General features: G+C 33.9%; 1 long non-coding RNA gene across 1 annotated transcript in view; it reads left to right on the top strand.

Moving 5' to 3' along the window:
• The first annotated feature begins 423 nt into the window (after positions 1-423).
• LOC116561676 overlaps positions 424-12,407 on the top strand; it is a 42,242-nt gene continuing 30,258 nt past the window's right edge. The window contains exon 1 of the long non-coding RNA XR_004273551.1: positions 424-559. This is a non-coding gene — a long non-coding RNA (uncharacterized LOC116561676). The remainder of the gene's footprint in view (positions 560-12,407) is intronic.

Below are 12,407 nucleotides of genomic sequence, written 5' to 3'. Positions count from 1 at the left end.
AAATAACAAATGGAAAAGATATACTAGAGAAAACCACTGTGACTTGATTGAGGCATTGTGTTTGATAGTTATGTGATATTAAAATACCCCAAATTATCAGCCAAAATAGATTGGGTCCAGTTTTCCCTTCAGTATTTTCTTTGTATTGATAGTCAAGACTTCTCTCCCTTCAACCACCTAAAACATATCTACCAGCTATGTCCATCAACCAGACATGAAATTGTAGGACACATCAGCTTTGTTTGTTCTGGGAACTGTGTTTATTGTTCATTGCATTTTGACTGTTGACATAATCTTATAATTTTCAATGAATTTTGGTTACAAACGTATTTCCTTTCCTCTGCCTGTTGTGTGATAGACAGGGATAGAGATTTTTATCATTTTGTTTTGTTTTTATTTTGCCATTTTCCTCTTTTCTCTAGGTATGCTTCCATTTTCCTCTGGTGCATGGCCCCAGGAGAAATTTTAATTAGCTTTCTAACCTTGATCCAGATTGCATATGCAAAGGGTGGAGGATGCAACACCCCCACTTGTGGAGCTACCGCTTGCGTCTCGCATGGTGAGTTCAACATTTTCTGGAAGTCCCAGCAATTCTGTTTCTTTTCAAGGGCCATATGGACAAAATGGAAAGTCATGTATGAATAAAACACTCTGCCAGCTGAATGTTCATTCAGATATGTACGATAATAAAAATTGTTCCATTACTGGTGTATATAGAGAGTTCCTGAATAATCCCAAAGATTGTTAAAATTAACAAGTTTAATTACTTGAAAAAACCTTGTGCAAATTAAGATGTCATGCACACTTCAGGAAAAAGCATGTGATCTTTTACATAATAAATGACCCTTTGCTGAGATTCTTGGGTTTGGAAGGCCCTGTTGGCCAAGCATGGGATGTTTTCCCATGGTATGGTGTGTGAAGTGAGTTACATGATACACAGAAAAGCATTTATGTTTCAATGTTTACCTTAAGATATGTGATTTTTTATGCTTCACCAAACAGTAATTTTGCAGATATTATTATTAAGATAAGAATCACATAAGCAGCTCTAGTGCTGTTTATTTTCAGACAATAGGAACAGTAGGTTGTGGTACTTAACTATGCCAAATAAAAATGTTTTGGAAGTTTAGGAACAATGTATTTCCTTCATATCTGATAGAAATGTAGATAGTACATAACATGTAAGTTACTCATGTAGATTTGTATATTGCTGACTTCAAGAAAAATATCCCATGTCTGAAATATTTCTTGGGAGATGCTAAAGTAATGGTTCTCACCATAAGAGAAATTGTTTCATCTTTGTAAAGACACAGAGAAGCAGAAACCAATTGTGATATGTGTTATTATTTAAGAAAATACTGATGAACAATTTAAAATAGTAAAGGCATGCCACTAAATTATCAAAATGTATATTATCTGATTTTAAAGAAATTGGAAATGTCTACAATATTATTGTGTACTTGGCTGTTATATAGAAAAGTGCTTGTTTTTTAAAAAGAACCTCATGTGCCTCTGGGCTGAACATTGTATCTGTGACAACCAATTCATGATTGAGACAGTCTGTGCACATGTTCATATTTCGCAGTTATATTTATTCATTTCAACAGCTGAGGTCTATTCTTAAAAAGAAACCTTACATCATCTTTCCCTCTGTAAGACAAAGTGTATAAGATGATTGCAAACCTGGAGTCATGAGAATACCTTAATAATTTTGGTAAACTGAACAACCGGTTTTAAATCCATATGAAGAGCACACTGAAAATGATTTTCATTAATAAGAGAGACTTGGAAGACTAAAATAAAGGGCTTCATATGTATTTTCCTGAGCAAGCTAGTAGTTGCAGTTGTGCAATAAATTATTTTTTCATCATTCTTCAGACATTACTAAATCCTTTTACATACTCAAATAACAGAACTTAGACATCACTTCATGTGGCTTCTGCAAAGGGAAAAATTAGAATAAAATGCACTTACATCATCTTGTTTGAGAATTAATTCTCAAAATCTAAACCTTTTAGTAGAGTGTTTAAATACATTTTTATTTTTCTACACATGTATTTGTAAATAGAGAATCCTAGTGCTGAATAACATTGCAACCAAAGTAATCATCCTTTATACACAGGTATTTTTCACCACCAACAAGGGAATGTCAAATAAATTGTCCTTTATATTTACTTTATCTACTGCTTGTTTCTCTATTATCTGTGCCTGCCTGTGCTGTGTATCTGGGACAGGGGACATTGCAAATACCTTGCGATGTCTACACAATCATTAAATTCATATGTTAAGAACAGCAAGGCAAAATGATAGAAGGGGACTGAGGCCAAAAGGACATTGAGGAGGAGACACCTTATTGTTCCTGAAAAATATATCTTTAGACTGATTCTGTGGGAAAACCAATGTTTAGTTAAGCTTCGAGAGTCAAGTTTTTGTTGCATGCAGTTAAATGCACTCATAAATGTTTCAGAGAGTAAGCAGATATGATGGAAACTCATAACTATTATGTTCAAATCCAGGACTTCTTGAGACTATTTCCATAATAATGCCTCCTGCCACCAAGTGGAAAAGGTTACAAACAGGCAATATAGAAGAAACATCATGGCTCTTTTTTTAAGAGTCAAAAACTGAAAGATTGTACAAAGATCATGATCCAATCATGACTTCATTTACATAGTTTTATTATTTTAATATTTTATGAAATATAATAATATGCAAAATACATATCTTAAGGAAACTAAAAATAATAGGTCAAAGCTGAAGAAGGAACTGACAAGCCACAATGCTGTGGCAGCTAATGAACTTATTTCCATCGCTTTTGTTTTAAATATCTATCCGGGATACATTCTTATTAAATTTCCAAACTTTATATGAATTAGAAATAAAACAGAAATGTAAGTAAAGTAATTTTCCTCAATACAATACAGAGATAAAGGGAAGAAACTTTGAATGATACATTAAAAGATAAATATAAAAAAAGCAGAAAGTTTAAATATGGATTTAACCAGTGTTTCATACTGAGGCAATCAAGAAAATGGGGAAGAGGAAATACTTGCTGCTATAATGGTTAAAAGTTTGGAATTGTTAAAAGACACAAAAGCTCAAATTTATTAATGCCAAAGAGCCCCAACAGATTAAATGTAAAGAAATCCACATTTGTACAAATCACAGTGAACCTGTTAAACATCTCAGACAAACAGAAATGTCTAAAGCCACTGAAGAACACAGAGACCAGTATCTATATTGAAATAAAAAATGCAGTTAGACACTGAAGAACACAGAGACCAGTATCTATATTGAAATAAAAAATGCAGTTAGACTTACAGGCTGATTTTCAGTGGCAACAGTAGAAGCCATGACAGTGGCCTATGATCCTCAGTGTACTGAGAATAAATGTACAGAGTGAAACTGTATTCTATCAAAAAAGACAAAATAAAGTTTTTATGTTAAAAAAAAAATCTGGCCAGGAATGGTGGCTCACACCTGTAACCCCAGCAACTTTGGGAGGCTGAGGCAGGCAGATCACTGAAGCTCAGGCGTTTGAGATGAACCTGGGCAAATAGCAAAACTTTATCTCAACTAAAAATGTAAAAATTAGCCGGGCATGGTGGTGGGTGCCTGTGATCCCTGCCACTCAGAAGGCTAAAGCATAAGAATCGCTTGAGCCCAGGAGGTGGAGGTTACAGTAGGCCAAGATCCTGCTACTGTACTCCAGCTTGGGTGACACAGTGAGACCCTGTATCAAGAACAAAACAAAAGAAAACAAACCTGATGGAGTTTGTCATCACAGGCTTATGGAAAACAAATGTAAACTAATTATTTTAGATGAGCAAACACTACATTGATGAAAGGCTGACATGCGAATAGGAATAGAAAGCAAAGATGCTAAGTGTAATTAAATTTTAAAAATAAGGAAACAAAAAACAGAAGTATAAAATAGTAAGAGTGTCCAATAGTTGTTATTTTAGTTTTTATTTATTTATTTAATTTTTGAGATGGAGTTTCACTCTTGTTGCCCAGACTGAAGTACAATGGCACAATCTCGGCTCACCACAACTTCTGCCTTCCCAGTTCAAGCAATTCTCCTGCCTCAGCCTCCCAAGTAGCTGGGATTCCCGGCATGTACCACCACGCCTGGCTAATTTTGTAATTTTAGTAGAGACAGGGTTTCTGCATGTTGGTCAGACTGCCCTTGAACTCCCAACCTCAGGTGACTCCCCCTCCTCGGTTTCCCAAAGTGCTGGGATTACAGGTGTGAGCCACAGTGCCTGGCCAGTTGTTATTTTAAAAATACACGTTGAAAGTAAGTTTGTTGAATATTGTGCTTTTCTACCTTAAAAGGCACTGTTTGGTATAATAAATCAGATTCCACATTGCTGTCATTTCAAGAAATTAATTAGCTAAGTTAGTCTATGGAAACACACATTGATTGCCAGTCAGATTCTATCTTTGCAGCCAACATCAGCTCTCTTGGATTTGGTTAATTCTAGCCTATTTTGGAGAGGATCCCAGTGACATACCTTGAGAGCATTTTATGTGTACTCAAAATTGAAGCACCTTCACAGACATTTTGCCTCTTTTTTGAACTGTTTCAAGGACAATGATGGCCCACTGTAAACTGCCTCAGTGGCAGGCCATTGTACTTTTTACACTGAACTCAGTGATGGGCCCCAGTACTTTTTAAACTGCCTACTTTATTGGCTTTCTGGGTATAATTTCATGTTTCACCTTATTAGAAAAGCTATTCAATTTTTTTTGAAATGCCATATAAATTTAAGTTTCTCAGAAATATATTTATGAGGGGATTTCTTATGAAGAGTAGGTGTGATTTTTACCACAGTTTACAACTAGATTACTCGTTACCTTATTGATAAATATGTTAGAAAAAATGTAAGATAGCTTACTATTATAGTGTCCTTAGTGGTTGTTCCAATGGGTCAAATTAGTCATTAGTTAAATTTAATGTGATATATAGACTATATTACTGATACTATTAATATAATTTATTAATAATTTATTAACATCTTAAAAGTTAAGTTTTGTAGCAAGAAATTCTGAACAGATAAAAAATTCAAACTGGTTAAATTTAAAATATCACTCATCATCTCTCTTTAAATTGTAATTACATTTCCTTCCTTCCAAAATTACCACTACTACCACAACCACCACCACCACCAACAGTGTTATTAGAACCTAAAAGTCAAACATTTTTCTAGATGTGTGTAAGTAGCATATGGACACCCGTCACTTTTTATCATTTCTCGCTCAATAGACTGATTTGAAATTAACTTTTACAAAGAAAAATCAAATTTTTTCCACTAACCCAGAAGCTAACAGTTAGAAAACAAGTCACCTTATTTAAAAACTGAGGAGTAGGACTGTTACAATTAAAAAAAAAAATACATGGCATTTTGTTGAATTTATTAAGAAATTACATTATTTGAGAACATTTATTCTACTTGTACTTAGTTAAGCATTTAAAAAATAACTGTGATGGTTATTTGTTAATTTCTATTTTGATATACTTTCGGTCCTTAATTGCCCCATTAGTTCTATACTGATGCAAACTCAAAATGTTTTTAATTGATTTTAACCTTCTCATTTAAAAATGTATGTCCACAATTTTGCTCCCTCACTATTAAAATACATGTCTTTTTACCTGAAGAATCATATGGTGTATCTTATCAAGGAGGAACTTGATTAATACAATAAATTTGAGCACCTTTGTCTAATTATCATCATTCTGGCCACTTGTATATTATGATACTTTGTATACTACATTGTAATTCACTGTAATTTGTTGTTCCCCATTAAAATATGTGAAATAGAAAGCCAAGAGTGCATTTAGTTTTATCTTTGCATTATCAGCTTCTGGCAAAGTAATGGTACATAGTAGGTGTTCAATATCCAATAAACGAATGAATGAATAAATTGATCATTTAGGATGCTTTATGTTTGGAGCAAGAGTATATGTAATTACTCAGCCAGGAGCACCTGTTTAAAGGAATCAGAAAGATTGGACTGCAAAGACCAAATAAAGATAACAAGGCAGATGAAACCCTGAGGCTATAGGTAATTTTTAAAAAGAAATAAATTATGCTTAAAATAAATGGAATAAATCCTGACACATACTCTCCCTGTCTCTTACTTTGTCTTTTTAGCAATTTTCATTCAGGTGAATATTGTACAGCAATTGTCAGTGTAATTATTGTTCGTTAGAAAAATTAAATATATATCACCAAATCACTGAGATGTCAGTTTTATTGAAGAAGACTTGCCAAATCAGTAAAATTGCTCCAAATCTTGAAACGTGAATCTTTAATTGAAAATGTATCAATAAACTATCAATATACTTTATAATTGTTATCATAATCAATGTTTTAATTTTAATGACCATTTTGCAATTACTCCTAGGCGTTTTTTGAACCTTTATACTGATTAGTGAGATATATATTATTTGGTGGAGTTTGATTAACCTGCTTCATTAAGCCGCATGAGAAATTAAAAGTACATGCTGGTTCCATTGTGTTCAACCCTCCCTCACCATAACCAACACCAAGTGAATACAAATGAAATTCACTGAGCCCAACACGTATTCTAGAAGCACATCACTACTCTGTTGATTTTGCTAATGGAGTAAACCTATTTTCTTCATGAGAGGGAAGTAGAAAGTATACAAGTAGGTGTGTAGCCTATTTGATGATTGTACATAAAAATGAAGCATGCACTTGTGACAAATATTCTTTTTTATTGATCAACAGATTGTGGAGACATTGCACGAGGGTATGATTCAAGGAAGCCATAAAATCTTCAGGGATCTCAAAATAATGAAGTTCAGCACTTACTGAAATTGCATTCTGTGTCTTGAGTAAAAGCATTTGTTTAAAAAGCATAGAGAATTTTATGTCAACTTTGGAGACAGAAACTATTTATAAAGTCCCTAGTAGCCTTAAGGACTTTAAAAAGAACAGGTATTACCCAGCTGATTTCATTTCTAGAATTTGATCATATAATAAAACATTTTTCTATACATACTGTCTTTTTAAGTTTTTGCCTTTATTTTATTTACCCAAGTCAATGCCCCACTCATTCCTGAGCACTTATCCTGAACTTCTAGGTCATCTGAAAATAGAAATAAGTTAAACTTAAAATAAATTAAATAAATCCTGGCACATTCTCTGTCTCTCATTATTTTCTTCTTATGACTTTTCTATATCAAAGGTTCTAGGGTATGGATATAGGTAAATTTAATATCCTTTTAACTTCTAGTTAACCTGGTAGATATGGCTTGTAAATTTAGTTTTTGACAGCAGTAAAGGATTTTGCTGAACCTCTTCAAATATGCTCCTATTTTCAGGCATATAGTTAGTGGTTGTTTTATTTCTTCTGTGGAAATCAGGGCAAATTTTACTTCAAAAAGATGAGTCCATTTCTTAGCATGTGATAGACAAGGTAATATGAGGTATTATCTATATTCTCTTCATTTTCGTACTGAATATAAATAGACACAGCATAAATATTTGTATTTTGATATGCTCAATATGAAAAAATTATCCATTAGAATTTATCCTGAAAGGATTTCTTTGGTGCTTCACTTATTATTATTGGTTTTCTAGTTCTAGCCTACACTTTCACTCAAGCCTGCTTTGACCCATTCAATCTGCTTGTTTTCTTCATCATTTCAATGCTTGTTTCCAATCTGATGCTACTGCTTGTATCATATTTTTGTTAGTAGATGTGCATAAAGATTAATACAAATTGATTATCACCTTTTATATGGAAATCACTGGTAGGTTTTGTGACCATTCTAAATTTAAGCATATGGACATTAAACAACTACTGAATTATCATAAACAAAACCAGATTGTAGAGAGGAAATGTGTGCCCCCCTTAAATTTTCATGTCAGAGACTGAAAATACAAATGCTTTCAGCAGGAGGGAATTAACACACGTATGTGTACTCAGTGGATAGATTAAAACAGGAGCAAATAAACTTGTTTGGTAAGTAAGCATATTTCCCACCCACTTGCAGTGTCTATGCACTTTTCTATAAATGCTGTTAAAACGAAATTAATTATAAGCGAACCACCAAACTGAACAGATGACAGACATATACAATACATATATATTGTATGTCGTCACATATCTGAAATGTTTGTTCTATATGAATAAAAGGGAGATGTTGTGATTGGAGAGATCTTGAATGTGACAAAAAGTTTTTAAATGCAGTAGGATCTGTGCCACCAGCACATCAGCAATAGAAAAAAAAAAATAGGCTTTACTCTGGAGGCAATGAGGATTCCTTACAAGTATTGAGCAGGGAGTGTTATTATTATGAGAAAAACACTACTGGGAGAGGCATATGCAGCTCTTTGTAGATAAAATCATGTAGGTAAAAAATAATAAGGCATAAGAATTAGAGTAGTGACACTAAAGTGTCACTGCTTTTTTTTTTTTTTTTTAAATTGGCAATATTTGGCAATTGCTTGAAGGCATGGGGCCAAAAAATCATGCAATTATTCCCAGCCTTTTAACTTACATATGCCTAATACCTTGATGCATTTCTGTGTGTGTGTGTGTGTGTGTATGTGTGTGTGTGTATGTGTGTGTGTGTGTGTGTGTGTGTGTGTGTTCCGAGGAAACTTTATTTATGGACACTGAATTTGATTTTCAAATAATTTTTGCATTCCACAAAATATCTTTTAAACAACAGCAAATATTTATGGAGGGCCTACTCCATGCCATTATAAAACACAATTAATTGTCTCATTTACTTTTCCTTCTTTAAATAAGAGCTAAAGCAAAAGGAATGGACTTGGTAACAGGTATTAGTATTGTATTTGAAGTTCTAAATAAATATTCAAGTAGAGATTATGGTAAACATTTATTTGGAAAGTTAGGGTTGAACTTAAGAAAAACTAATTCCAGAACAACCATTTGTTAGGCACATTTGTCTAATATTACACACATCACCATTAGTTCTCATGCCAGTTCTACATGGTATTTATTATTATTGTATTTTCAGGAAAGTGACTTAGTCAAGGCTAGTCACTGTTAAGCGTGGAGCCTGTGTGCTTCCAACTTCATAAAGATTTAGAATACAATGACATAAATTCCTTACTGCAGGATGGTTCCAAAGGTAACAGTGGAGAAGAATAGAGATGGCAGAAGAAGTAAAAGCATGAAAGGAGAATTAGTTTATTTGTTCTGTTGGTAAGAGGAGAGCTAGATAAGCACAAAATGAATGAAACCAGGAAGAAAAAAAATTAAAGAAGGAAAATGAAGTAGAAAAATCAAGGAAGAATGATGTCTCTGAGCTCCCTACCACACCCCACTTTGAATGGTTTAGCTATGTACAAGGTATCAGTATTTGTACCCTGCATCCAAAAAAAAAAAAAAAAAAAAAAAGAGAGAAAACATTCACCTTGCTTTGGATTTATGTAAAAATAATCTACTTCTATAAAGCATCATGAGAAATGTAATTTTTAATTAAGATTAAGTTAGAGGAGGTAATAGACGTAGAAAAAGCCATGAATATTTATTGAGGATTTTACTAACTGTATAGCACTGCTCTAAGGAAGTTAACATTTGTTAATATTCAACACTCACAATACCATTATAAAGTACATACATTTTACAAATTAGAATCCCAATTTTAACCCAGAAAGTTTAAGTAGCTTTTCCTAAGGTAACAAATACATTTAAGAAAATCACATGAACACAAAAGTCCCACTGGTAATTCTTTTTTAAAAAAATGGCCACTTTTACATGGACGTTCCCATTCTTTTTCATTTATTGTTTATTTTTGTTGCTTTGATGGTTTCTCTCAACATATGAGCAAACTGAGGTAGATTTGTGAGCCCTGTATTATGTACTCCTAGAATCATTTTAAATTATTCCACATAGTTCAGTTTAACTTGTAGAGGATTTGTAAAATATTTGACAATGGCTCTCAGCTTAGAATGGGACCAGTGCTTACAACTAATCTTGAGGATCTTGCTTTGTTCTTAAAGGGATTTAAGTTTATGAAGGAATTGAGATTTAGAGGATTTTAGCTTTGAAGACCATTGAAGGTTGGAAATGTAATTTTCTTTCTGTACTAAGTATTCTCTCAAGTGAACATTTGTTGTTATCAAAAGTTACCTAATATGGCAGATTGTCATCTGGAATTACAGTGTAAATATATAAGTCCATCAATAGCCTTGGGAAAGCTTTGCTTTTGCTCTTGTATTTTGGGTCCCAGTCTGTCTATGATTCTTGGCAAAAGAGAAGTTTAGAAACGAGACGTCTTGCAGTGCCAGACTCTCATCAACAAAATAAAACAATACTGAAAAACTTCACATTAAATTTTAGTAATTGGCCTGAAGTAGAATTTGTCAGAAGGATGCCAATGTAAGGAGAAATTTTCAAAACTCCTCCACCACTGGGGTAAAATCAAGAAACAGATTTATCAATCTCTATGTTCTTGCTTCTTCCTAATGAAAATACTTTTATAGGTTTCCAAAATAATGATGAGGATTGATACATAGCAGAGAAGTTTCCACTGAGAATTAAAAATTTCAAATCTGATCAATTAATCAAAGGATTCCCAGGAAACAAAACAAAGTTAGCATTGGAGAATGCAAGAAAAAGCTTAGAACCAATACCTGACTTACTCCATTATCACAGCCAGAGATCTTAGGCAGAAGTTCAAAGGGCCTCAGTGGAACATACTGTTTACAAGTTTCACATCTTAGACCAGGGAAGCAACAGTTTCTTGAGTGGATATTGGAGAAAACATCAGATTGTTGAACTCTCTCGAAGTATCACTACAAAAACAGTTAATAAAGTTCAACTTTAGAACTTATGGCTTTTAGAGACAAGACCAACTTGACAGTTTTTCCAGGGTTAAAGATACAAAAAACAAAAAACAGTGGTTTGAGGCATCTCTATCAAGTCAAGGAACTAAGAAACTAATTAGAATTTGGCAAATGTGTGCAGAGTTCAGGATTGGTGAAACTGCCAAGGGAGGGTCCTGAACCAAGTCTTGATCAGAGAATGGTTTGGCTACATTGACAAACCATTGTCTCTGACAAATGGATCAGGAAACATTTCCTGAAGCAAACAATTAAGTTATTTGATCGTTTCGAGTCTTATCTTTCCCAGGTAAAATGCCTGGAACAAGCAAATAAGTCATGTTGACACTGGTGGTTATGTCATCTTGATGTGAGTCTTGTTGACATATATGTCCTCTGTTGTCAACAAGAAAGAAATATGCTTCTCCAGTCTTTGTGTTTCCTGCCCTGATGTTCGGAATTCTTGAACCTTATTCTTCTCCATACTTCCATCTCCTTCTTTTGTCCTCACACCTGATTGGCTCTTTCTTGCTTATACATTTATTTCACCATTTCACCTAGCAGGACCCTGTAAAATCTTCGGTCTTTTAAATTATTTCACCATCCTGCCTATACTTTCTCTTCATTTACTAATTCATTAATCTTCAGATAATAACACTCCAAATTCAATCTCTTCTTTGTTAAACTATTCCCTGCTCATCAAATATGTGCCAAGTTTTTGAAATGATTGGCAAATTCAGACCAAAGGCAAGTATAAGTAGAAATAGTTATTTCAGCTAAATGTAATTTAAGAAATAATCACCTTCCACAAGCAGTATATTGGTAAATGTTAAAATAATTAGAACTTTTAAATAAATATTCATAAGCCAAATTACATAGAATTACATTATAATTTTTCCAAAAACGAATTAGAGTATGGAAATTTTATATACAGTGACTCTACTAGACATATCAGTTAGAAAGTTAACTTGGAAGTGAATCCTCCAGCCAAGCACTAGGCTCAGAGTTGTTAGATGTTTGTCATTAAATGTGGTAAAATAAAATATTGAAGTACCCATCAGGGATCATGTTGTTACCTCTATGGAGATGTGGCTTTTTACTCTGGATTAGTAAAACCAGCTTTCTGAAAGACACAGTATCAGAGCTGAGGATTCAATCAATGAGGAGAGTTAGTTTGAGGAATGAGTTTGGTGGGTCAGAAATTGGAACTTAAAAAAAAAATCCAGCTGGGTGTAGTGGCTTATGTCTGCAATCCCAGCACTTTGGGAGGCTGAGGCAGGTGGATCACCTGAGGACAGAAATTTGAGACCAGTTTGGTCAACATGGTGAAACCTCATCTCTACTTAAAATACAAAAATTAGCCAGGTGTGGTGGCACATGCCTGTAGTCCCAGCTACTTGGGAAGCTGCAGCAGGAGTTTCCCTTGAACCTGGGAGGTGGAGGTGAGCTGAGATCCTGCCACTGCACTCCAGCCTGGGGTACAGAGTGAGACTCCAACTCAAAAAATAAAAAAAGAAAGAAAGAAAAAGAAGGAAAGAAGGAAAGAAGGAAGGAAGGAAGGAAGGAAGGAAGGAA

The sequence above is a fragment of the Sapajus apella genome, unplaced genomic scaffold (assembly GCF_009761245.1).
Source record: "Sapajus apella isolate SASKATOON/1434 unplaced genomic scaffold, GSC_monkey_1.0 scaffold30, whole genome shotgun sequence".
Taxonomy (NCBI): Eukaryota; Metazoa; Chordata; class Mammalia; order Primates; family Cebidae; genus Sapajus; species Sapajus apella.
Note: the sequence above shows the minus strand (reverse complement) of the source record. Positions and strands in the feature narration are given on the sequence as shown.